The 26136-nt window shown below is 35.3% G+C and overlaps 1 long non-coding RNA gene across 1 annotated transcript in view; it reads right to left on the bottom strand.

The window, feature by feature from the left end:
- Nucleotides 1-335: 335 nt before the first annotated feature.
- Nucleotides 336-26136, bottom strand: part of LOC145662134 (uncharacterized) — a 74087-nt gene continuing 48286 nt past the window's right edge. Inside the window, exons 2-3 of the long non-coding RNA XR_014126994.1 lie at nt 16848-17013; nt 336-511 (exon numbers count right to left, since the gene is read on the bottom strand). This is a non-coding gene — a long non-coding RNA (uncharacterized LOC145662134). The remainder of the gene's footprint in view (nt 512-16847; nt 17014-26136) is intronic.

Below are 26136 nucleotides of genomic sequence, written 5' to 3'. Positions count from 1 at the left end.
TATTCTAACTTTCTGTCCAGCAGTTATATAGGACTTGATGTGTTAACGTATCCCTGAGAATGTTAGTTGACTAACTTCAGAAACAATTATCAGGAACGAAAATAATACAATCAGCTTTGAATTCGCAGACAAAACAAAACTTAATTAATACAAAAATGATTAATTCGTGTTCCATTATCTTACACAATAATTTATATAAAAGCTTACGTTAAAATCAAACACACCTGACATCCGGTTGCACAACAGAAATTCTTTTCATAGAAAAGTTTATTGATACTACAGATTGATTAAAAATAAAGAAACCAAAATAATAAAATATATATTTTATTCACATATCAAAAATTACACTTGTATCATTAAAATATATTTTAAATTACACTCAATATACAAAAATCTTTATTGCCAGTTGCATTTTAAGGAATCGTTTTCACATTGTTCCGTTCACATATATATCAACCAAAATATCCCATTCCGAAAGGAGGAAAGCCATACATTCCGTAACCAGGATATCCTGTAAGAAAGCAAATACAAATAAAGATAAAATGTGAATTTCTATAATGTGCGTGATGTTACCCTAAAATATATTTTGAGTTATTACATGATATGCTGTAAGGAAAATTTAGGAGCATAATATGTTGTTATATTACAACATGGGCGGCTGTTTGGGCAAGTGAATTATATTGTTTTCACCCTAATAACATAGAGGTCCATTATACAAGGATAGTAAGGTGTGGGGGAGGGGGGATGGTAATTGCCCTTTCATTTAAACTATCAACCGTTTGAGGAAATAAATTTCAAGATAAAATATCCTTACTCCATAATGTAAATAAGAATTAGTGCACTCTATAAAAAAGCAGAGAAAGATAAAAATCTCTAAATTAAAACGAAAATATGATCTTGGCCCATTTCATTAAAATATCTACTACTTAAAAAAATGGCTTATCAATTTTTAAGGCTTTGTTATGTTAAATAGTAACCCCTGAATTTAATTAATGAAGTATTGAATAGGGCCGTAAGATGAAATTATTGGAGATTATCAGTGCGGATCTAGACGAAATCGATCAACTATCTATAGACCAAATATTTACCATTCGCCAAATACTCGAAAAAAAGGTGGGAATCTAATACCCCGGTACATCAACTATTTATTGATTTTAGAAAGGCGTACGACTCGGTTAGGAGAGAAACATTATGCATCGTTCTTACAGAACTTGGAATACCGAGAAATCTAATTAGATTAATTAAGATATGTTTAAATGAATCCCAAAGTAAAGTCTCGGTAGGAAAATTTTTCCCAAGAGCTTTCACATCGAAAATAGCCTGAAACAAGGAGATGCGTTGTCGCCATTATTATTTAACTTTGTTCTGGAATACGCTATAAGGAAAATCAAAGATAGCAACCAGGACCCACAGTTGAACGGTATTCACCAGGTTATGGCATATGCTGATGATGTAAATTTAATAGGTGATGATAGGAGAACAATAGAAAGAAATGCAGAGATCTTATTAAACGCTTGCAGAGACAAGGATTTAGAAGTAAATGCAGAGAAAACTAAATACATGAAAGTGCGTCGGGACCGTAATACGGCAAATTGTGGATGCGTTAAAATATTAAATAATACTTTTGATAAAGTGGATAGTTTCAAATATCTAGGATCAATATTAACAGACGAAAATCATATTCACGAAGAAATTAAATGTCGACTAAAAGCAGAGAATTCGTGTTACTATTCGGTTCAAAATCTCTTGTCGTCGTGAATTCTGTCGAGAAATTTGAAACTTAAAATATACAAAACGATAATCATGCCTGTTGTTCTTTATGGTTGCGAAACATGGTCGCTTACTCTGATAGAAGAACATAGACAGAAAGTATTTGAGAACAAGATCCTTAGACGAATATTCGAACCCAAGAGCAACGGGAATGGGGAATGACGGAAACTTCATAACGAGGAACTACATAATTTATACGGTTTACCCAACATTGTTAGAGTCGTCAAGTCTAGGAGGCTTAGATGGGCAGGTCATGTAGCTAGAATGGAAGAAAGTGAAAACGCTTTCAAAGTCTTGACTGGAAGACCAATCGGAAAACGACCATTAGGAAGACCTAGGCGCAGATGAGAGAACAATATTAAGATGGATCTTACAGAGATAGGAATACAAAGTAGAAACTGGATGCAGTTAGCTAAGGACAGAAGTCAGTGGAGAGCTTTTGTGAACGTGGCATTGAACCTCCGGGTTCCATAGGCCATAGAATTAGTTAGTTTTTGAATAGGGCCACCATACCATTTCTAAAAGAACTGAAGATAATTTAAGATACTGTTAGTACCCTGGGATCTGAGCGATATTTTCCTAAGATGAAAGATAGATGTAATCTGGGTCTGCTTCAGTAAAACGAAACTGGGGCTCCTAGCAGAAATAAAAAATGTTTATTGAGGTTTTAAATTCCAAGGACTAATCAAACTCAATTTCATATTTTTCTAAGAGAAAACTTCATATTTTTATAGGAAGTCCAAATATTAATGCTTGTCCACCCCCCCCCCTTCCGGAAAAGTTCCAAGTTACTGCGCTAATCTTATGCCATAAGATGAGTTATTGAAATTTTAAGAGGAGGAGAAATTAACATTTAAACCAGAAAACAGTTTAATATTTACATAAAATAATTATAATTTGTAGTAGTGTAGAAGTATTGAACATAATAAAGATCCAGTTGCCTAAAAGCTAGCTTAAAAAAAAGTGTATGCAAAATAAAATCACTTAGACAATTTTCTGTGCTGAAAAGCAGTTCGACTTGACAGCTCTACAACACAGAAGCTGTCCATTACTAAAATGATATTATTTAAAAAAGATCCCAATGTTCACCAAATAGTGTACTACAAAACCAAATACTGTATTTAAGTTTAATTCAAAACTATTCTTCTCTCCCTATTTTCCATTCTACCATAAGTTTGTGATTTATTTTGAAAAGTTATTAAGGGGTTTGGTTCAGAAAGAACTACTTTATGTAACTATTTATGATGCACATCCGCCCAGGAGACAAACAAACATCTTGACAAGTACTTGAGCAATTGTCAGTAATTTTTTTCAGAATGCTGAGGGTCGAAACTTAGGAATCCAGTTCATTTTTGGATTCAAACCAGAAGCTGTAGAAATTAACCACTTTCTGTTTCAATGTTGACTAAAAGTGTAGTCCTAACAGATAGAGAGAGAGAGAGATGCGATTTTCTACAATCGATTGCTGTAGACTAAAAGCGTAGTCCTAACAAATAGAGAGAGAGACGCGATTTTCTACAATCGATTGCTGTAGACTAAAAGCATAATCCTAACAAATAGAGAGAGAGAGAGAGATGCGATTTTCTACAATCGATTGCTGTGGACTAAAAGCGTAGTCCTAACAAATAGAGAGAGAGATGCGATTTTCTACAGTCGATTGCTGTAGACTAGAAACGTAGTCCTAACAAATAGAGAGAGAGAGAGAGAGAGATATGCGATTTTCTACAATCAATTGCTGTAGACTAAAAGCGTAGTCCTAACAAATAGAGAGACGCGATTTTCTACAATCGATTGCTGTAGACTAAAAGCATAATCCTAACAAATAGAGAGAGAGAGAGATGCGATTTTCTACAATCGATTGCTGTGGACTAAAAGCGTAGTCCTAACAAATAGAGAGAGAGATGCGATTTTCTACAACCGATTGCTGTAGACTAGAAACGTAGTCCTAACAAATAGAGAGAGAGAGAGAGAGAGATATGCGATTTTCTACAATCAATTGCTGTAGACTAAAAGCGTAGTCCTAACAAATAGAGAGAGAGACGCGATTTTCTACAATCGATTGCTGTAGACTAAAAGCATAATCCTAACAAATAGAGAGAGAGAGATGCGATTTTCTACAATCGATTGCTGTAGACTAAAAGCGTAGTCCTAACAAATAGAGAGAGAGATGCGATTTTCTACAATCGATTGCTGTAGACTAGAAACTTAGTCCTAACAAATAGATAGAGAGAGAGAGAGAGAGAGATGCGATTTTCTACAATCAATTGCTGTAGACTAAAAGCGTAGTCCTAACAAATAGAGAGAGAGACGCGATTTTTTACAATCGATTGCTGTAGACTAAAAGCATAATCCTAACAAATAGAGAGAGAGAGAGATGCGATTTTCTACAATCGATTGCTGTGGACTAAAAGCGTAGTCCTAACAAATAGAGAGAGAGATGCGATTTTCTACAATCGATTGCTGTAGACTAGAAACGTAGTCCTAACAAATAGAGAGAGAGAGAGAGAGAGAGATATGCGATTTTCTACAATCAATTGCTGTAGACTAAAAGCGTAGTCCTAACAAATAGAGAGAGAGACGCGATTTTCTACAATCGATTGCTGTAGACTAAAAGCATAATCCTAACAAATAGAGAAAGAGAGAGATGCGATTTTCTACAATCAATTGCTGTAGACTAAAAGTGTAGTCCTAAGAAATAGAGAGAGAGACGCGATTTTCTACAATCGATTGCTGTAGACTAAAAGCATAATCCTAACAAATAGAGAGAGAGAGAGATGCGATTTTCTACAATCGATTGCTGTGGACTAAAAGCGTAGTCCTAACAAATAGAGAGAGAGATGCGATTTTCTACAATCGATTGCTGTAGACTAAAAGCGTAGTCCTAACAAATAGAGAGAGAGAGATGCGATTTTCTACAATCGATTGCTGTAGACTAGAAACGTAGTCCTAACAAATAGAAAGAGAGAGAGAGAGAGAGAGAGAGAGAGAGAGAGAGAGATATGCGATTTTCTACAATCGATTAAGCGTTAAAAAAACGTTACGTAGCTATCCTTAACATTCTAGTAAAACTGGAAGTGTTTGAAATCACCTACGACTTCCGGTTTCAATATTGATCTACATATTTATATATAGAGCAGAAACAATAAGAGAATGCGAATTTTTTTTTAAAATCGATTTACCGTATTAAGAATAGGTAATCATTTTCTCTCTTAAACCTGTATTTAAACCGAAAGTGACAGAAATAAAACACTTTCAGTTTTAACATTAATACTTATAGAGTGAAAACAGCAACAAATACACTATCACTTCAGATATCAATAATAATTGAGTAAATATCACACCATAAAATTAAACACTTTCACACGGTACGCACGTGATACTGGCACTTGTGTTTTACTTACAGTCAAAATCATAAAGCTCCTTTACTTAGTTGAAGGCCCTACCCAAGAAATGTTTATCCCCAAATTTCCATCCTATTAAAGGACCACTAGCTGACCCACTTTGGAACTACCCTGGAATTTAAGAGAGTTGGAGACTAAAATCATTCAGAAAGTGCAAACGTAGATATTGTTTTCGTGGAAATCATGTCAGTAAAATTTAGGGGGAGGGAGGGAGGTCGATGGTCGACCCTCAATAATACCTTCATTTTATCTTCAATAAATCGAAATGTATTCTATTTCTTTGGGAATATACTCAAATATTGTACTTGTATATAGTGTGTATAATATTAGGCACTCACCTAAGTTCAGTGTTATTACCCGATTACTACACCTAAAATGTAGCAGGCCCCCCTCAAGTGCAATTTCTGCTTTCAACTTAGCACTAGGTCTGATTTCCAATCACGTCCTTTCCTCTACGGAATGAAATGTGTTGATTTTGTTTTATAAATTATACATTTTTGTCCATAATACTACCCAGGCCCATATCCAGGGGGGTCTAGGGGGGCCGGTCCCCCCTAAATTTTTGCTGGCCCCCTAAAATTTTTACAGCAGGCTTGCAAAAGAACTATAATATGGTGATGAACTATCATATGGTTGGATCGGGCCCCCCTAACTTCAGCCGCCCCCCTTACATTTTTGGGCTGGCTACGGCCCTGATACTACCTTACTAAGTAGAAATTACTTTTGTTCTTTCAATCATATTTTTCCTTGAATCCACCTTGAATTTGTGTCATGAACTTCATTGTTGGCAACCTTCAAAATTATAATTACATTTTTCTGCAAAAACTTTAAATTTAGGTTCTAGATGTCACATCTCCCATGTATGTAGAATAGAGAAGTTTTTACTAATAGTTCACACAAAATGATATTATTGCTTCTATTAGCAGTTTCATGCTGGAACTTTATCTTTTAAATGTATACGTTTCTTTTAATTATAATTCATTCAGACATTTGATTTTGAGTTACTTAAAATTCCTATTGACAGTTTTGTTATGGAAAACATATTTAAGTACATCGAACGCGAACGTATAGTGAATTACAAACAGGTGTGACAGAGCTTAAGGTCATGACAATAATGTTAACATTTATGTGGATATATCGGCATTTTAAGAGTGAAATTCTCCGTCCTCATACATTTTCTGAATTCTTTGATTTGTTCGTATTTTCTAATCTAAGGTGTATCGTTAATTCAGTTTGAGATATTTCACATGTAAAATTATGTTTTGCTATTTGTTTTAAAAAAAGGAATTGTTAAAAATAAATAAATCTATTAAAAAATATGAATAGACAAAGTAAAGATAATGATGTGTAAACCTTCTTCTTTAATTATGTTTGGAAAGTTTGTCATTCTTACCTCGCGAGTTAATGTTTAGATCAGTGGTCCTCAACCTAATTCCTATCACGCCCCCCACTTTATAACATCCTCTTGCCAGCCGACCTCCTTAAATTTCTAATTTGTAATAAGTTTGTGTGGGATTTTTAGTATGCCTATTGCGGAGATCTCACGATATCCATCTATTTCTATAATAGTAGAATCCATTTCTTGTATATAGTGGATACAATAACTTTCCTAAAAGCGAATAATAAAACTAAATTTGATCAGTTCATTTATATTACAAACATCGAATTCGATCCGTCATACGTTTCAAAATGGAGGCCGTTTGAAAATGTTAAAACTTTATAACTTCCTTAATTTCGGGTCTAAAAAAAAATTCTAATTTTGGTTCAAAAAACTTGGACAGTTGTTAAAAAAAAGTACTTTAAATGGCTTGATAATGTGAGTCACGAAGATTGAACTGGATATTGCCGCACTAGTGAAACCACACTATGCTCAGGTACCTCATTAGCTTTCAATTTTAATTGTATTTCAATATGCAGGTTTCGTTGCATTTGTATTTTTCTGGTATTTCAATATGCAGGTTTCGTTGCATTTGTATTTTACTGGTATTTAAATATGCAGATTTCGTTGCATTTGTATTTTACTGGTATTTAAATATGCAGATTTCGTTGCATTTGTATTTTACTGGTATTTCAATATGCAGGTTTCGTTGCATTTGTATTTTACTGGTATTTCAATATGCAGTTCTCATTAGTTTCATATCGTACCTCTTTCATTTAAATTGATTTTTAAACAACTCTGCATTTGTTGAAAACGTTTATTAAACATATTTTTTGTTGTTCTTAACAGTATGTATAAAAACAAAAATATGCCTATCAGAACAAAATCCAAAATAATATTTTTCCGGTATTAGATTCTAATTATATTTATCTCTTCCGCTTATCTTCGCGACCCCCATGAAACTCTCCTCGACCCTCCTAATTGAGAAACCCTACTTTACATAACGAGTTTCCTAGGTGGAAATACGAGGGAGGACCCAAAAGAAGCCGGATTTTCGTTCTAAAAAAATTATTACATTTTTTTTTTTTTTTTACAAATTTCTTTCAGTCTCCTTCAAAATACTTTCCATTAAATGCGATTCATTTCTCCCATCTTCTTTCCCACTGTTTGAAGCACCTCTGGAACTCTGGAACTTTTATATCGTCCAATGCACTCTGCGAAGTTCTTTTTACAGCCTCTACACCATCAAAACATTTTCATTTTACATTTGTTTAATTCTCGGAAAATGTCATCATGTTGGTCAAAAAGTTTGGATCACTTTCAATCTGATTTTTCAATTCCTGGCTCAAATTCAGATGAATGATTTGATCCTGTGTGAGCAGGCGAGAAACAAACTTAGCGACAACATGTCTCATTTACAAAACCTCACGCTGGCACGAGCTCCAACTGACTCCTGCCTGTTTTCAAATATCATCGATCATGAAACGACGATCCTCGCTGATTTTGGGGAAGATTTGTTCGATGTTTTCGTCGTTTCGAAATGATGAAGAGCACCAAGAACGAGCATGATCTTCAACACTCATCTCACCACACGCAAAGCGTCCAAACTACTCAAAAAATTGTGTGCGGTTCATAGTATCCTTCTTGAAAGCCTGCTGAAGCATTTGGTAAGTTTTCGTTTCCGAATTTCCAAGTAGGAAGCAAACACACCCCTTGTTCCTTTGACTCTGCCATAACGATTTCGCAGGCAGCAAACGAGAACAGTTGAGAAAAAACAATAATACGATCAAACGTTAACCTCCTACGCAGACGCCGCTTGGCCAACTGATCTGGGAAGGTCTCTATTATACCCACCCAGCAGGAGAACTCTCTACTACGCCTAGGAACGGCAGTGGTCTTTCAATCCGGTTCCTTTTGGGTCCCCCCTCGTATGTCCGAGTTTTGACATCAGAATATGCTAATCCTATAATTTGTAGAGTGAGAATGTGGAACGAAACGTAAGATCCCCGTAAATGAAAGCCATGTACATGATGTAGCCCACTACAAACTCACATGGATTATGAGCGGACGAGAGATTCACCACACCAGAGGTGAACGCTTTACCACTGAGCCATCACACTTCAAAGAAGCATTATTAGGCTTACACACCACTACAACATCTATTTACATTAAGGTAGATCACTAGATGTTCTCGGTGCTATGCTAAATGCTGCTTGAATAGTGCGGCGTTACCAGGTAGTGTCGAGTGTTTAATGGTGCCAGATAATAAAGGAAGTAATCATAGAATTCTGCTTGGATACTTACTGGAGAAATTAGTTCTCGACCCTTACCGCAATTCACAGCTAAATTCCGCTTCTCGAACTGCAACGCTAGAATCCAGGAACTGAACGTACAAATTTGGCAACAACGCATTATGGCGTTCTGCGCAAGTTTTTTCTCAAAATAAATTTCCTTAAATGTAAATTAACATTTAAATAAAATGTGAAACATAATACGAAAAATGGCCAAACAATATATCTATTTCGTAATAAGATCGTTACTTTAAAATACTTTACACGCAAAAATAAACATTTCATAAAACTAAGCACTTCTAGTAAGATCTAACAGCAAGTGCCATCTTGTGTGCTCATTGTAAAACGAATCAAGTATTTTCTTTTATTTGTTACTTTTTTTCGATATCAGGAGACACAACCAAATGAATCAGTGTCTTGTGTTGTAGCTGAAACATAATTTTATCTAATAGTACAATATTTATAAGATATAACGTTTCATTGCGCAGTAGTTAAGGGAATGAGCTAAAATATGTACTGACTTCCGGATGGTGATCCACCTTAACTTCACATCTCAGAGTTAATTGTTCATCATGCTGATTTAATAAATTTCCATATAGTTATACTGTAGCACTCTGGTCAATCATTACAATCTTTTTTTTTTTTGTTTGTTTGTTTATTTCCTTGTTAAAAGAATAATGTAAAGTGATTACGGTAAGAAGTCAATTTAATTAACAACAGTTACTTTTGTGGGGAGAAGAAAATGTAAGCAGGATTGTTGTATTCCTTCGAAATTCTTTTTTCGCAACTCGTATTGTATTCAATGTTTATATTTACTGACTTACATCATCCCTATGCAGAGCCGGATCCAGCATTTTCTGACGGACGGGGTGTACCAATAACTACCACTACATTTGAATTAAATTTTATTTTTTAAATGTCATTATGCATTTGTGGCATGAATGAGGAACAGTATTTTGCTTGGTGAATCATTTTCCTTAAACCCTCAAACAATCGACTTAAAGTAAAGCTTTTGCAAAACTCAAACGGAAACATGACGGCAGAAAGTTTCAGAAAGTGTTACCATCTTCACTGCTAGCCTTTTATTTTAGATAATGCATATTTTCAAAGAAGGGGGGTTCACCCCTCTCTAAATCTGTCCACATGTAGACCTATATGAGAAATCAAAACATTCTCAATGTAGATCTCTGCTAAAGAAACTGCGTAACCCTATGCTACTAGCCAGACTTAGATACTATTTGATTGTGAAAATATCCAGTTAATAAACAAGTCTAGAAAAAAGTGGCCCGCTAGTCCCATACTAACCTTTAAAACATCGATCCAAATATGTTGATGATTTTGTGACTTTTACCGAAGAAATAACTAGAAGTTTCTTGTTTCTCAAAAAGAAGTCTTAGGAAGCACCGCATTGCTTTGAGTATACTCTAAATAATAGTATACATAGCGATAGGATTGACAGATTTTACGTTTTTCCTGTGAGGTTTACGTTTTTCGGGCAGATTTTACGTTTTCCCGTAAGGTTTACGTTTTTCGTTCAGGTTTTACGTTAGACGTCGTTATTTTCCCTCTAAGACGATTTTCTACCCCATTTTGTGTTAAATAAAAGAAATTATAGTCATGTATGTACGCTTTAATAATATTTTTACATCGTAGAGCGAAAGAGAAATATTTTTTAATCAGAGGAACTGATTTCTCATATACTATTAACAATGCAATCCAACGATGTAACTTAGTAATCAGGGAGAAAATACATTTGCGTTTTTTATCTCCTATCAAACCAATACTCCAATTTTATGTTTAAGAATAATATGGTTTTAGCATCTTATCCTTCATCTGTCAGCACTGACTTGAAAATATCGCAGTCTCGATCAATATCGTGGTATATTGATTTCAGGACTAGAAGCTACTGTGAACTAACAAAAACCAAATTCAAGTGGTTATGAATTTCCATGTGTTCTGCAAGGATTTTTTGAACGTATAAAAGATGTGGGACTGTTAGGACATACAAAGTCTCCATTGAAATGCAATTTAAAAATCTTAAAGATTTGTGTAATATACTTGGTCGATTGAATTTGAGTTTTCCGTTCCTTTCTGCACCGTGGCTATATAAGACGAAGACCTACAGCTTAACGTGGGATCCGAACTACATGTGCGCCCGACTGACATTTGTAACATACTTTCTTTGTATTTTACATGTTGCAATTATTTGTAATGAAACTAGGTTAGTTTCAAAATTAAACTTTTTCTAGTTACTATGTGAAACCATGTACTGTATGCGCTTGCTATATGTAAATTCTGAATATCACAGATCTTCCTTTTTTTTAACCTAAAAATCGTAAAATATTCCTTTTTTTTTAGACCTAAAAGTTGTAAAATATTCCTTTTTTTAGACCTAAAACATGTAAATTTTTCCTTTTTCTAGACCTAAAAATCGAAAATTTTCCTTTTGTTAGACCTAAAAATTGTAAAATCTTCCTTTTTTAGACCTAACAATAGTAAAACCTTCCTGTTTTAGACCTTAAAATCGTAAAATCTTCTTTTTTTTAAAGATCTAAAAATCGTAAAATTTTCCTTTTCCTTCTAAAAAAAATGTGACAACAGTACACAGCGGTGTCATTCAGGAGTTTGCATCAGTCTGTCGGAACCGGTTCTTAAAACTTTTCAGGTTTCCGGAACCGATTGCTAAAATCTCTCTGCATTCTAGATCTCACTCCACTTATGAATAATAATAATAATTTTCTAGTACGAATTTTGAAAAACTAAGTTTACACTTTTTCAGCTTTTAAGGAGAAGATTAAAGTATGCAACAGATAGATCATATGATCCTTATTTTTTTTTTCTATAGCATTTCAACAGAGATGCAATTCTGCTGATGTGCAGACCCAGTTCGTTTCTGTGACATGTGTTTAGTATTCTATCAGAAACGCTAGTCTTGCGTTGCGCTGTCGAAAACCGATACGCAATTAGGTCTTTGATGAAGTATTTCAAAGCTTCAGGTTTATGCACTTTAATCTAAAGAAACCTAACGAATAGTAAAAGAAACTGATAGAGTGAAAACGTGGAAAGAAACGGAAAAAACCTGAAATAACCAACGGGCAATAATATGGATACTACCCGAGTAGCAAGAAAGCTTTCATACAGTTTCCACGTGCTTGGCTTTTGGCTTTCTACACTTGCACTTAAAACGAACATTTTCATATAATCTGCCTTTTGTTGTACTTGCAAGAGATGCTTTAGACCTTCGCAGAGCTTCATAGCATCGCTGGCCATTCATTGGCTTTTGACTTGACTAGACTTGTAAAACGCCTGCGCCAAGCTTGAATGGAACACTGAACGCAAGGTTGCCCCCATGTAACTTCGTTACTGGAATCCAGCTTGCGGTATGCTTGCACGTTTTTCAATCAAGCAGGATTCAAGCTTGGCCGATTTGCAATTCAAGCTTACAGCAAGCTTTTTGCAAGTTGTGTCTGCTAGTAGAGTAGAAACTCACATTTCGTTAAGTTTTTCTGTTGCAGTGTAATAAAAATAATAATATTCAAATACTAAATAACATTCGTATAGTAATACTATTAATTTTAAATCAATTTACTATATTAACCATAAAGCAGTTGTAAAAATGTTTTAAATAACAACACAGCATACAGCTCATAAAATCATTATCGTCATTTACAATTGTGTTTATTATAATAAATTGGTGCGAATCAAATGTCTATTTTGATGTCTGGTGCGAAACTCACCTCAGCAACATAACACAGTGATAAACCAAGGTCTAATGTCATACTCTGACTATACGTCGTTAGACAGGAATCTCTGAGGTACCCAGACAGTCAGTATATTGTGTTTTTGAACAGAGTCGTATTAAAATGAACCATGGAGAGTAGAAAACTGCAATTAATTTGAGTCACGAACTGAAAGTGGGACATTCTGCACGCACAGCACAACATTTTGATGACCATAACGGTGGTCTGCGCGCTAAAATGCACATACATACGGAATTAACACTATCAGCTGTTGAGGATGTTCATAGTCGAGCTCTAAAGACTGTAAATATATTCTGATAAAATGTATATGGGTCCTGCTAGAAAGTATATTCTTTGAAACTAAAAAAGAATAATTAAAATCGATACATTTTTGTTGAGCTTTATGCGTGAACATGCACACAATGAAATCGGTTAATTACGATATTAGCACAATTACCTGTTGAAAATTAGAGTGTCCAGCTCTAAAGGTTATTGTTATATCCTCATGAAACTTAGATGAGAACTACCTAAAGCGGAAATTCTTTCAAATAAAAGCAAAATGATTAGAATTGGTGAGTTTATGCCGAACGTATGTGTGAACATACATATGGGACGCTCAGTGCAAAAGGGATTTTTTCAAGAGCTTAAAAGATTCACGAAACATTAAGTGTATCACTACTGATGGCGGTAAAAACATGTATGGAAAAAAAATAAAGGTGTCGTTGCTCTGCTTTACCATTCGTCCCGGAAAATCCGGGACCGTCACGAAATCGAGATCTGCGTCCCGACGTCACGAAAATATTTCTCGGGACGCTAAAATGTCCCAGATTTCAGCGAAGAAAGGAAGGAAATATTATAGTTCGCTTTTTTTCAGAGGATTAGGTAGCCTATATGATTATTACAAACACCGCCAATGAACTAACCCTTAAAAAAAAAAAAAAAAAAAAAAAGATAAACAGGAACAGACAAAATATGTGATAGGAAACATCATACCTTAAATGAGCTAAAACAGACTCTCAAAGCCACGAAACATAATCCTGAGAAATTTAAAAAATATATAAATAAATAAATAAATAAAGCAATTTTGCTTATCAGGAGAAGGAGTAAATCACTGCTTAGGTTTGCTTAACTAGGCAGGAGTAGGTCTAATAATATGACTAAAAATACACTGTAAAATATCGTTGTGTTATTTCAACGACATGCCTATGTGTTAACACGATTGTGTTAAAATATAACACAAACAGGTGGTTAGAACAACTCACTCTCCATTTGGAGTTGTGTGTCAAATGCCGGTAGTTGAAATGACACACAGCCTGTGTGTTAAATTAACACAAGTAGAATCACGATTAAGAGGCAAACATATTATAAGGATATGGGTAAGAGTTTCCTATCATTCTTGAACAAGATATTGGTGAGGGTTGTATTTCGTACCATCAAGAATTACTTCACAATAAATGTTGGGGAGAACGACAAAAATTTTTATGAAATTTTTCTATATGAAGTGTTCTGTAGTTTACAATTCTTATTTTAAAATTAGAATCTTCGGTAAGCGTAAGCATGCACACCACATGGTTTTCCAACACAGAAAAATGGTTACATGAACACCACACACAGAGTTATTTCAATACCGAAATAGGTGTCATAGTAACACAAAACTGGAGTCGAACTAACAGCAAAAACGGTGTTAATCTGATGCTCTGACCTTGAATTATGACACAGATTGTGTGTTGAAATAATAAGAAAATGATGATGAAGTAACACAGGGACTGTGTTATATTGGTACTTGACATAGTGTAATGTAACACAAAATAATTAACACACTACACACTGTGTTACTTTCTTCGTGTTGGTGCAACACCGCTACAAGTAACACTCAACACTTTTCTCCACACCAACGACCCTGACATGGTGTCGAATCAACACCGAAAATACTAACATAGATCCGAATTTAACACCGCTCAACACCAGTTGTGTGTTAAAGACGTAACACACCCTTGCGTTAAACGCCAACACCACGGGTCTGTGTTGAACTAACATCGCATAGTGATAGTCACGCTGGAACCACTGCCCTGTGTTAAAATTGATTTGAATTAACACAACCACTTTTTACTGTGTACAGAACTCTCATTAATCATAAGTATAATGTTTTATTTATTATGTGATTTACCTATGTATGTCATTTATAATAAGTTTTTAGGATAAGTTTCATATCTTTAACTACAGCTAAAATATTTAATTTCACTGTGTATGGCAGTTATTGTGTCTTTTAGTTGGTCATATAAACACACCTGATTATTATTTTGTATGACTTGTTCATAGAAAATTTTACAATTTATTCAAGTTTAACTGTAGTTGTCCGTAGTTTGGAGCCCCCTGATGTAATAAAGCATTGTTTAATAATTTTCCATGTATTTAAACGGATAGTACAAATTTAGTGTCTCTTTTTCTCACAACTTTGGTAATTAGCTACTTGTGCTCTGAATGATCCGCGTATTGAAGCCGGTAATACGGTTTTCACACTGCACCTCTTACGGCGTTTCATAATCGAGCTCTAGAGACTGTCGTTGGATCATATTGAAGTTTAGGTGAGCCATCGGTAATTTTCTTTAACGAAGAATGATCAAAATCAATGCACGTATGTTGTAGTTATGTGTAAACATAGACATATTCATTATCATCAGAATCACAGGTATTCTGCCATTATTAGCAGGTCACTTGCTGCAGCTGAGAAGCTTCCATGCTGCACGGTCTTCAACTAACATCTCCGCCTTCAAGTACGATTTCTCCGTTTGATATTATCCATTAATTGTAGTCTCCTTCGCCCCTTCCTTCTCTTTCTTCCCACCGTAGCCTTAAAACGTCCCTCATGATACAGTTCCTTCTTAGCCAATGTCCCAACCAATTTTTCTTCCCCTTCTTAATAACATCTAACATTGTTCTTTTCTTCCTCACCATTTCTAACACCGTGTCATTCCGCTCGACCCAGCTAATTCTTGCCATTTTTCTCCACACCCACATTTTGAAAGCTTCCAGTTGTTTTTGATCATTTTGGCGTAAAGTAGGTTAAATACGGTTTTCACATGGTACCCATTAGGGTGTTCCATGCTTTAGCTCCAAAGATACTCATTATATCGTAATGAAATTTAGAAGGAACCACCAAAATGACGTGCCTTTTTACAAGAAAAAAAGGATCATAAAATTGGTGTAACTTTGTCAAAGTTATGCGTTAACATACACATATTGAGTACATTGCACTCGTTGAGATGTAGCTCCAAATATTCTTATTATATCCTAATGACATTTATCTGGCACTATCAGAAAAGTATGCTCTTCCAATCAAAAGCAAAACGTTAATAAAATCAGTGCGCGAAATTATATGTGAACATGAGTACATTCAAATCGGCAATTACGGTTTTTACACTGTACCAGTTGAAGTATTTCAAAGTCCAGCTCCGAAGACTGTCATTACAGCCTAATGATATTTAAGTGAAAACACTAGCAAAGTATTTTTAAAAATCATCAAAATTGGTGTCTCATGTCAAATTTATGCGTAAATATATGTAAAAGGTTCGAATTTTGAAACTTCCTTTTTTTAAGTCTTTTAAAAAGAAAAGACTAACGTTACATAAACGCTCTTATTACAAGTTTTACTAGTCTTTCATGAAGGGTTAAGTTCCAAAGTTGGACGTCCGTTTCCAGCAATTTTTTTAAAATTTACAGGAAAGATATAGATAATTTGATCGTTTGTGTGCTTGATAATATATAAGAGTGTCGAAAAATCTGTTTATTTGTTATATATATAAGCACTTATAAACATGGGACTATACGGCAAGCGGAGGGAACTACTTGGCGCAAGGTAACCGAACAGTTGCATTGTGGGAAAGAAACGAGCATTTATGTTACCAACATGGCGAATGTACAAGGGCAATGAACTGACAGTTTTAACATTTGTGAAGCAATACGTTGATAACGAGCAAAATCTTTTAAACGTTTTTGAAGAGTACGGATTAATGAACTTAATAACAAATTGTAAAAAGTGTGTAAAGGAGATAACACCGAAAAAATGTGTCGAAAGCGGACGCCGAACTTCGGAATAAATGCCTTCATGAAGAGTGGGATATAGCTATACCATCATCGCTTAATGCATAGGTTATGTAGGTCAAAAAGTGACACCATACCAAATATCAACTTGAACATTCTACAGCTATGAAATTGAGATAAGATCTGTGTACCTAATTATTAACACTTTCTAATCTACAGTACTTACCATATGGAAATCCCATTGGCATTTTGTATCCATATCCGTATCCATGATGAGCATAACCAAATCCAAATGTGTCAGATTCTTCCAAATTGTCTTGTGACTTAGGTACGTTGTCGGTTGTTTCACATAGCACGTAGGCAGCAGCTATCGTCAATAATATCCACAATGTCTGCGTACGAAAATAGGAAAAGCATAGTATGCAGGATGACTCAGCTCAAATCGCACAATTGGAAGAGTAACTACTTTGACAAATGAAAATACTGACTATTCTTAGTGAAAGCACATTTCATTAATATACTCCATCTTATCCAAAAGATCTCTTCAGGTTGTATTTTTATAACCTTGTGTTGGCAATTAAATATTTCACCTTGATGTAAGTTGTTGAAGAAAAAATATTGTAACGGGTCAATTTTCGTCTTGTTCCGTTGCAGATAAATAAATAAACTGTGACATCTTTTTAAGTAGCCCCGTCCCGGAGAAATAAGGAAAAATATTCGATTCAACCAAGGATGTTATAAAATAGAAGATCTGCCCTTATAACAAAATCTTGAAGCCATACGTCACACTTTCGCCACCCCTACTCTGCCCACTCCGCCCAATAAGATAGTAATGATTTGTGCCAACAATCATGAAGGAAATGAATGTAGCCAATCAGATGATGATGCAAACGAGAGTAGCCAATCAGACGTGCCGATGCTCGGTTGTTTTTTTTTTTTTTTTTATTTCATTGATTTAACAGGATGAAGATACACATGGGTAAATCCTCTATAAACATTCTTGGATTAGTAATGAGCGCAAGAGTCTTGGTCTTCCAGTTTTTGCAAGTATTGCATGCAAGACCAAGACCAAGACCAAGAGGTGCAAGACCAAGACCAAGACCATACCTGCAAGACCAAGACCAAAACCAAGACTCTTGCGCAAGAGTCTTGCACAAGTACCGGCACTACTTGAATTTTGTTTATATAATGTAAAAAAGAAGGAGATGGATTTCTTGGCTTCAGTAAAAATGCCGCTGGAGTGAATGTGTTCCCAGTAGTTTATGCAATCCGTGTGAGTCGATCTGCCTCTGTAGCTTATAGCAACAATATGTGGTTTTCTGAATTGGTTGTTCGCGTTTTCTGTAGATATTACTCGTTTTCAAGCCACACAGGTGTCATCTCGCACCATGTGAGCTTTTTTGGTGGACAAACACCCTGTGCGTGGGTTTTCTCGGTATTTTTCGTTTCCTCCTACTTTCTTCATTCCACCATTTCAGTCATTTCTCATTAGCACTGTCTCCCTTAGCCTTGGTGCGTAATAGTGGGACGTTAAACTAGATACTTCATTTCATTTCAAAGCATATTTGTGGTGTTCTTCCAAAACTAAAGGGAAATGTAGGAATGAACATTGGTAATACCGTACACCATAGGTGTCGACTACATGGGTATGGCCTTGGCTCCGAGACTCAAGCATCCGTTGGAAATTTTCAATGTGTACTCTTAAAATCATACCCATCAAAATAACATTTTCATGACATTGACAAAAACTTAGTGCATGTAACCGCAAGTTTGATTTTATGGGCAGATGCTTATACATTGAATAATTATTTATTAATATAACCTTTAGCCTCCTTAGATATACGGCACATCAAGGATTGAACGATATAATATTATACTACAACAATAAATTTATTATAAAATTGAAAGTGACTACTTTTGTGACTTCTAATCTCTTGAACCAGCCGACCAATCTCGATCAAATTTTCAACATAAATGATGTTTGGGTCTGGAAGTTTTTTCATCATTTCACTTTGACGGTAAAACTTAGGGGAGGGGAAGGGGGAGTTATAAAATAATAAATAAAATTTAATAACTCTTGAACCAAACGACCAATCTCGATCAAATTTTTAACACAGAAGAGGTTCAAGCCTGGAATGTTATCTGTGAGTTCACTTTGACGGAGCAATGTAGGGGAGGAGGAGGAGGGGTAGATGTACAAAAATCAATATAAATAAAAATAAAAATGACTAAGTTTGTGACTTAATAATTCTTGAACCGATCTCAATCAAATTTTTAACATGTATGAGGTCTTGGAGAGTCTTTTAGAGTTTGTTTCACTTTGCTGGTAGAACCTAGGGGAGAAGGAAGGGAGGGGGATATATATAACTTTTGAAACATCCGACCGATCTTGATCAAATTTTCAACGTATATGAAGTTCAGTCCTAGAGCGATTTTTGTAATTTTACTTTGACGGTGCAACGTAGAGGAAGGGAAGGAAGGATATATATATATATATATATATATATATATATATATATATATATATATATATATATATATAATGTAAAAAATTAAAAATATAAGTGCTTTCTTTGTGACTTCATCTCTCTTGAACCAGCCAATCGATTTCAATCAAAAATGAAAAATGAGATGAAATCTTTAAGTTTTACGTCCCAAGGTTATGCCGGTTAGGCTAAAGGAGACGGTGATGATGAAAAATGAGTGAAGTGTGGAATGAGGAAAGTGGGAAAATACTGGAGAACCCCGACAAAACTCACGAGCAGGTGTTTTTCCGCCACAAAAGTCAACACGGCGTGATCGGGATCGAACCAGGGACCCGAAGCACCGGAGATGAACGCTCTGCAACTGAGTCACCGAGCCCCCCTCGATATCAATCATATTTTCAACATAAATGAGGTTCTGACTTGGTGTGTTTTTTTTATCAAATCACTTTTACGGTAGGAGGTGGGGATAGAAAATGTACAAAAATAAATCAATTTTAATAACTCTTGAACCACCCGACCGAACTCGATCTCATTTTCAACATAGATGAGGATCTGACCTGAGGTGGTTTCTGTTTAGGTGACGGTGAAGTTTAGAGGACGGGGAATGAAATACATTTTAAAATGATCGAAAATGACCGATATTAAAATGGAGTCTATAGTTTTACTGGTCGCTGAGATAAACAGTGACATTCCCAATGCTTTTTAAATTTAAGTTCAGCCCCGTAGCTTGGCGGAGGGAAGATACTGGAGAACCCCGACAAAACTCACGAGCAGGTGTTTTTCCGCCACAAAAGTCAACACGGCGTGATCGGGATCGAACCAGGGACCCGAAGCACCGGAGATGAACGCTCTGCAACTGAGTCACCGAGCCCCCCTCGATATCAATCATATTTTCAACATAAATGAGGTTCTGACTTGGTGTGTTTTTTTTATCAAATCACTTTTACGGTAGGAGGTGGGGATAGAAAATGTACAAAAATAAATCAATTTTAATAACTCTTGAACCACCCGACCGAACTCGATCTCATTTTCAACATAGATGAGGATCTGACCTGAGGTGGTTTCTGTTTAGGTGACGGTGAAGTTTAGAGGACGGGGAATGAAATACATTTTAAAATGATCGAAAATGACCGATATTAAAATGGAGTCTATAGTTTTAGTGGTCGCTGAGATAAACAGTGACATTCCCAATGCTTTTTAAATTTAAGTTCAGCCCCGTAGCTTGGCGGAGGGAAGATACGATATAAAAAACGATCGAAAATGACAAATATTATTGTCGAATCCATAGTTTTCCAGTTCGCTGAGTTTAATACTGACACTTAACATACCGTTTACGACCAAATTCAGCCTAGTAACTTGGGGAGAGGGAGATAAATAATAATGTTCAAAAATGACCAAATATTAGTGTCGAATCCATAGCTTTCGGCGTCGCTAAGGTGAACAGTAATACTTTCCATCCCGTTTAAATGCAAATTCAACACCGCAACTTAGGGGAGGAACAAGATATATAAAATTATCAAAAATTACCATTATCAATGTCTAACTCAAGGTTTTTCGAGATCATTGAGATGAACAATGACACTTCCGATGCCCTACCTCGCAACATGGGGGTGAGGGAGATATATAAGTTTATTGAAAATGACCGCTATTAGTGGCGAATTCTTAGTTTTCGGGGTCTCTGAGACGAACAGTGACGCTTCTGATGCTGTTTAAATTCAAATTCAGCCCCGCAACTTGGGGAGAGAGAAATATAAAAATAATCGAAATTGACCGATATCAGAGAGCGTTTTACTAATAGTAAAAAGTGACTGACTAACGAAATATTATGTTTTTCAGTTTAACCCAATTAAGTGGGTAATTGATGCTAGTAATTCATATTCACAAGTGAGACTTCAAATAACTTGGAGTTTGATGCCGTTATTTTGTATTTCTAATACAGGTCAAAAGTATTTATATAGATTGATTTTACACAATTGAATCGTTTTCAGTTTTCACTTAAGTTATTCTAAAATATTAAGAGGTTTGATTATAATAATTATTATTTTAATTTTTTCTCTCTTTTTTTAGTCAATATTGCTAAATATATTATCATCTTAAAAGCTTGAACGTCGGGCTGAGGGGCGGCAAAACATTTAATCGAGCACTGCTTTTAAGTGTTGGTAATTTAATTCCTAATTGGTCTAGCTAGACACACAAAACAGAAATAAGGAACAGAATACACAGAATAATAATAATGATAAAAAATCATAAAATATGTGACTTATGCAACCTTGAGAAGGGGAAGCAATGACAATGATCACTAAGTATGAACCTGATTTTGTCTTGGTACGCAGCCCATTATATCCTAAATTGGCAAATTGGTCACCAGATTCTACACAGAAATTTCCTTTACTAATAACAAAGCAAGCATGGTTATAGATATACAGGTTGATTCAGTTTTATGTCCCTATTTTTAGTACACTATAAATCCGCCAATAATGAAGTTACATAGGTGCTTTAATTTCTATAATATACTACGGTCCTTGCCATTTCATATTTCAACGTTTGCACCAGCATTAATAACACACCGATTCTTGATAGACCGTTACAACATATAGCTTGGCATGGACACAGATTCCACCCTAGGTACTGGTTTCAACGTATCCAAATCACACGATTGCTGCCATACACTTTTTTCTTTCAAGTACTCGCCTGAGAAAGAAATCCAATGGGATAAGTTTGGGCTTCGCCGTGGTCACTAAAAATTTCCGTGATGTTCGAAAGAGGTTCGCGACCACGCATGAAGTGCACATTGTCTACATTGTTTTAGCTTGCAACTACAGACTGAACGAAAGTTTCTAACATATGCACAAACCTCGCCGCATTCATTGTTTTACAAAGAATGCACGGATCAGAAAGTGTATTATCAAGAATGCCACACCACACAGTCAAAGAAGCAAGTGACTGTTATTTTTCAATTGTAGCACACCAACCAAGATTGCGATTTACGAACCCGCTCACATGAAACAGTGTTGTACGTCAAGAAAACCGCGTGATTTGGACACTTTCGAAGCAGTGATTAGAGGGGACAGTGTGTGTCTATGCCAAATGATATGTTGCAACGGTCTATCACAAATTTAGGCCGGTGTGCTACCAATGTTGGTGTTCACCGTTATATGTGAAGAGGCAAGGACCATAGTATATTATACAATTAAAAGCAATCATGTAACTTGAAGGACAGATCTAAAGTGTAATGAAAATAGGGACCAGTTATTGATTACCCTGTATATCATTGTTCTTACTAGAATTCGCGACAGTCAAGTAGTACATCATAGAAAGAAAGATCAGTATATTATTATTATTATTATTATTATTATTATTATTATTATTATTATTATTATTATTATTATTATTATTATTATTGTTGTTGTTGTTGTATTGAACAATAGCATGCATTATACTCGAAAGTTATGTTGTATACACTAGACTTCCTTGGATAAGTCTAGTGCACCATATATAAAGATATTTTATCGGACTAATAACATTGAAAATTCATCCAGTGACATACTCTCTTGCGTTTTTATTGCTGGATGATAGTGAATAATACGCGAGATAGTGTAATACGGAGTCTCTATGAAATAGGGCAGACCGTAGTGGTGAAAGATGGAAGACTTCCCGATTTTCAAAATGGAAAAATCGTGGGTGCACAGTTAGTTGGAGCAAGTGCATCCGATATTACAACAGTAATAGTTGTGCTGAATGCAAGAGTGTCTAAAGTGATGACGGCATGGAGATCCGGACTGTAATTTGCTCTACCTATCCTCTACCTACACCTGCACATGCAGAACTTTACAATAGCCTACAAACAAAGAAACGTTTAATTTATAGGAAGAAAGATTATGGTCATTGAATTATAAATGGTCAAGAATAATTCTCAGGGACGATTCTGGAGGAAATCAGATTTCTGGACAAACATAGAAAATATAGCAGAGAAAGAACATGAATATTGAATCAGAAAAGAAAATTAGAATCTGAGATTTTTACCCCACAAATCATCCACATCTTCACTTAGCAATCATACTGTATACCGAAATACAATCATTGCAAATCTTGCCACTTACCTGGAGAACCATTTTTTTTGCACTGTTACTTCTATAGTACAAATGAGACTAAACGTAATATCCCCCAAATCAGTTTATATATAATGAGTTTAAATTTTTTAATCCATGTCACTTCTGAGAACTAACATCCTTTTTGGCACCTTTGACAAGAAAATACCGCGAAAAATGTTGCGTGTCATAAACAAGCAAAACAAAAGAAACAATTTTTGCAATACGGCTAAATGTCATAAATTAATTTATTATCCGAACGAAAAACTGGCTCGTGTATTTATTCCATCACGAAAACCAGGTATAGTGTTGATACCGTTCACTTGAGATTTTTTTGTAGGCGGCATCATGCTCTCCATGAACGAACATGACAGTTATGTAATTAATGACGTTTAACTAGAAATTACCAAGGACAATTTATAAATAACTAAGAAAAGTATTGTATACAATGAGTTTTCTCAGTGTTCAATTTCTGAAATAATAACGATAGTAAGAACGAAGTTGGTTTACGTCAAAGAAATTGGTAACAACGCACGCAAGTCTGCAACTGCATTGATCTTCAATGGTAATAAACGGTGCAATATTAATGTCAAAAGAACAGTGTCTCCAGAGAGTCATAAGGAAATGAAATGGGGTTTCCCCAAAGAGGTTTCCGATGCTCTATTGTTGTTACAGTTTGGAGATATAAAATGAAGACCCATCTACGTAGTGTTTTACTCAAAACTTCTTTCTCTATTCGTAGAATGAAGTGGTTATTGGAAGATCCGATCGTGGAATTCTATTAAAAAGACCCTAAATAAGTGTTCTAATTAGTTACGGACAATTGTAGTATACCAACACGGAACTATATACAGGACGTCCTTTTTGTTTTATCTAATAGGTTTATCGAGAGACCTACAGTTTAGATTGGAATCCAAACAGGGCCGGATTAAGGGGAGCTTAGAGAGGCTGTAGACCCGGGTCTTCAGGTGAACGGAGGCATCCACTTGATCAAAATCTCAACTGGCTGTCTAAAAAGAATCATACAAGATACAAGCATCATCATAAGATAAAATTTATGACCAAACGTATGAAACAAATTTCTTCGTTTGTTACATGCACCGTCTTAATAAATTAGCATAAATCAAATTTAAAAAGAAGATCGAAAATAGAGCATCAGAATCGTGATTTACATTTTCTCATTGAATAGAAGTGTTCTGCAGTCTCATGTAATTATAGAATATCCAGAACCAATCCGACAGAAGAAATTAAGTCACTGCGTAGATGCATAATAGGTTATGTTCCTTTTATGTCAACAAGTTCCGTCTTGTTTATAAACTCTGCATGTGTGGAGTCGGATACAAATTTTTACCACAATAATTATAATAGGCGGTTTACTTCAAACACATTTGTGCGCTGTGAGCAGTGGCGTATTTACTATTTTGTTTCGGGGGGCTTTGCTAACTTTCGGGGGAGGGAGGCTTTGTCTGAAAATATGAAAATTCTGCAAGATATTTCATATACTTTACTATAGTAAGAAAGATTTCGGGGGGGGGGCTTAAGCCCAGAAGCCCTCCCCCTAAATACGCCACTGGCTCTGAGGTACACTTAATCCTCGCCTCTTCTTCTGTTCGCTACTTTTGTCACTTGTCTATTGTTATAGAATGGAGCTGTTAATTCCTGCGCCATGGTTGATGTCGTAGAACTATGTGTATTCTCTAACTTTTCTACTGTACTTTCACAGACATGTATTAAGCAAAGTCAACAGGGGCCATATATTTTTTTTTCTAGATCTGGACCTCAAGATGGTTAGTGTGGTCCTGAATCCAAACCACTGTAAGTTCAAATTTTTGAATGTTTTTCCACTGGGAATCGAACCCGAGACCACGTGCACCACAAGTACATTACACCACTGAAGAAGGGTTCAGAATTGTATTCATTCTTAACGTTTTCAGCCATTCAAAAATAATGTTTGTCTTAGGCTCGTCGCCTAAATGATAAATCGTTCATCTGGATAAGTTATAAGTGCTAAAGTTAAAAAGAGATGTTCAGAAAAAAATATAAATAAACTATGATAAAGACAGTAAACAGAATTACGCGCTTCCATGTATGGGATATGGATAGCCAATTTTATAATACATTTTACATTTTATACAATACATAATATATTACATTTTATAATAGACAACCCACATTTCTTTGCTACTGTGCAGATTGCATAATATAAGGGGGTATAATACAATTTAAGTGGGATATAGACAGCCAGCCTTAAATAGGGAGCTCTAGCTCTCTACTGCAAAAAAGAAAAATCAAAATTCAAAAATTCGCCTTCGTAGAAGAATTTTCGAGTGGAGTAAGGGACGAACGTACCTACTTATACTACAGTAACAGTACAATCCACTGTGCATGATCTAAATTAAAGGAAAGAAAAGAAAAACGCGAAATAATACACATATGCGTGTACGTAAGATAACCCTGACATCTTGTAATTCGGGTTATTTATGTGTTCATGCAGTGAATATGATTATACAAGTCATGGGAATGGATTTACTATAACTTCGTCTTTCCTTTGGATTTCACCATACAGGAAGTTACGAAACTAGATAATTAATATGAAGAAAATGTGTTAGAAATCTGCGAATCTTCCGAAATGCCATAGTTAAACAAACAAATATGTATGAAAAATGTTTGTTTTATAATTATTTAGCTTTCAAGGTTGAGTGTGAAGAAGGATTTTTAAAAAACATAACCAAACTATATAATTAGGGTTGCCAATTTAGCCATTCTATGGTTAAATCTAGCAATTTGGAGATGGTGTTTAGCTAGTAAAAATGTAGCCTAATTAGGCCTATTAGCTATAATTTTCGCCAGTTCTACTCTCACAATTGCCATTTTTATTAGTCATTTGTCTTTAGCGGTAAATAAACACTTTTGTCAACCAAAGTTCTCTAAAAACATGAAC

This window comes from Thermobia domestica, chromosome 10 (assembly GCF_964235325.1).
Source record: "Thermobia domestica chromosome 10, izTheDome1.hap1.1, whole genome shotgun sequence".
In the NCBI taxonomy this organism is placed as follows: domain Eukaryota; kingdom Metazoa; phylum Arthropoda; class Insecta; order Zygentoma; family Lepismatidae; genus Thermobia; species Thermobia domestica.
The sequence above is the reverse complement of the archived record's forward strand: the minus strand, read 5'-3'. Positions and strand labels throughout refer to the sequence as shown.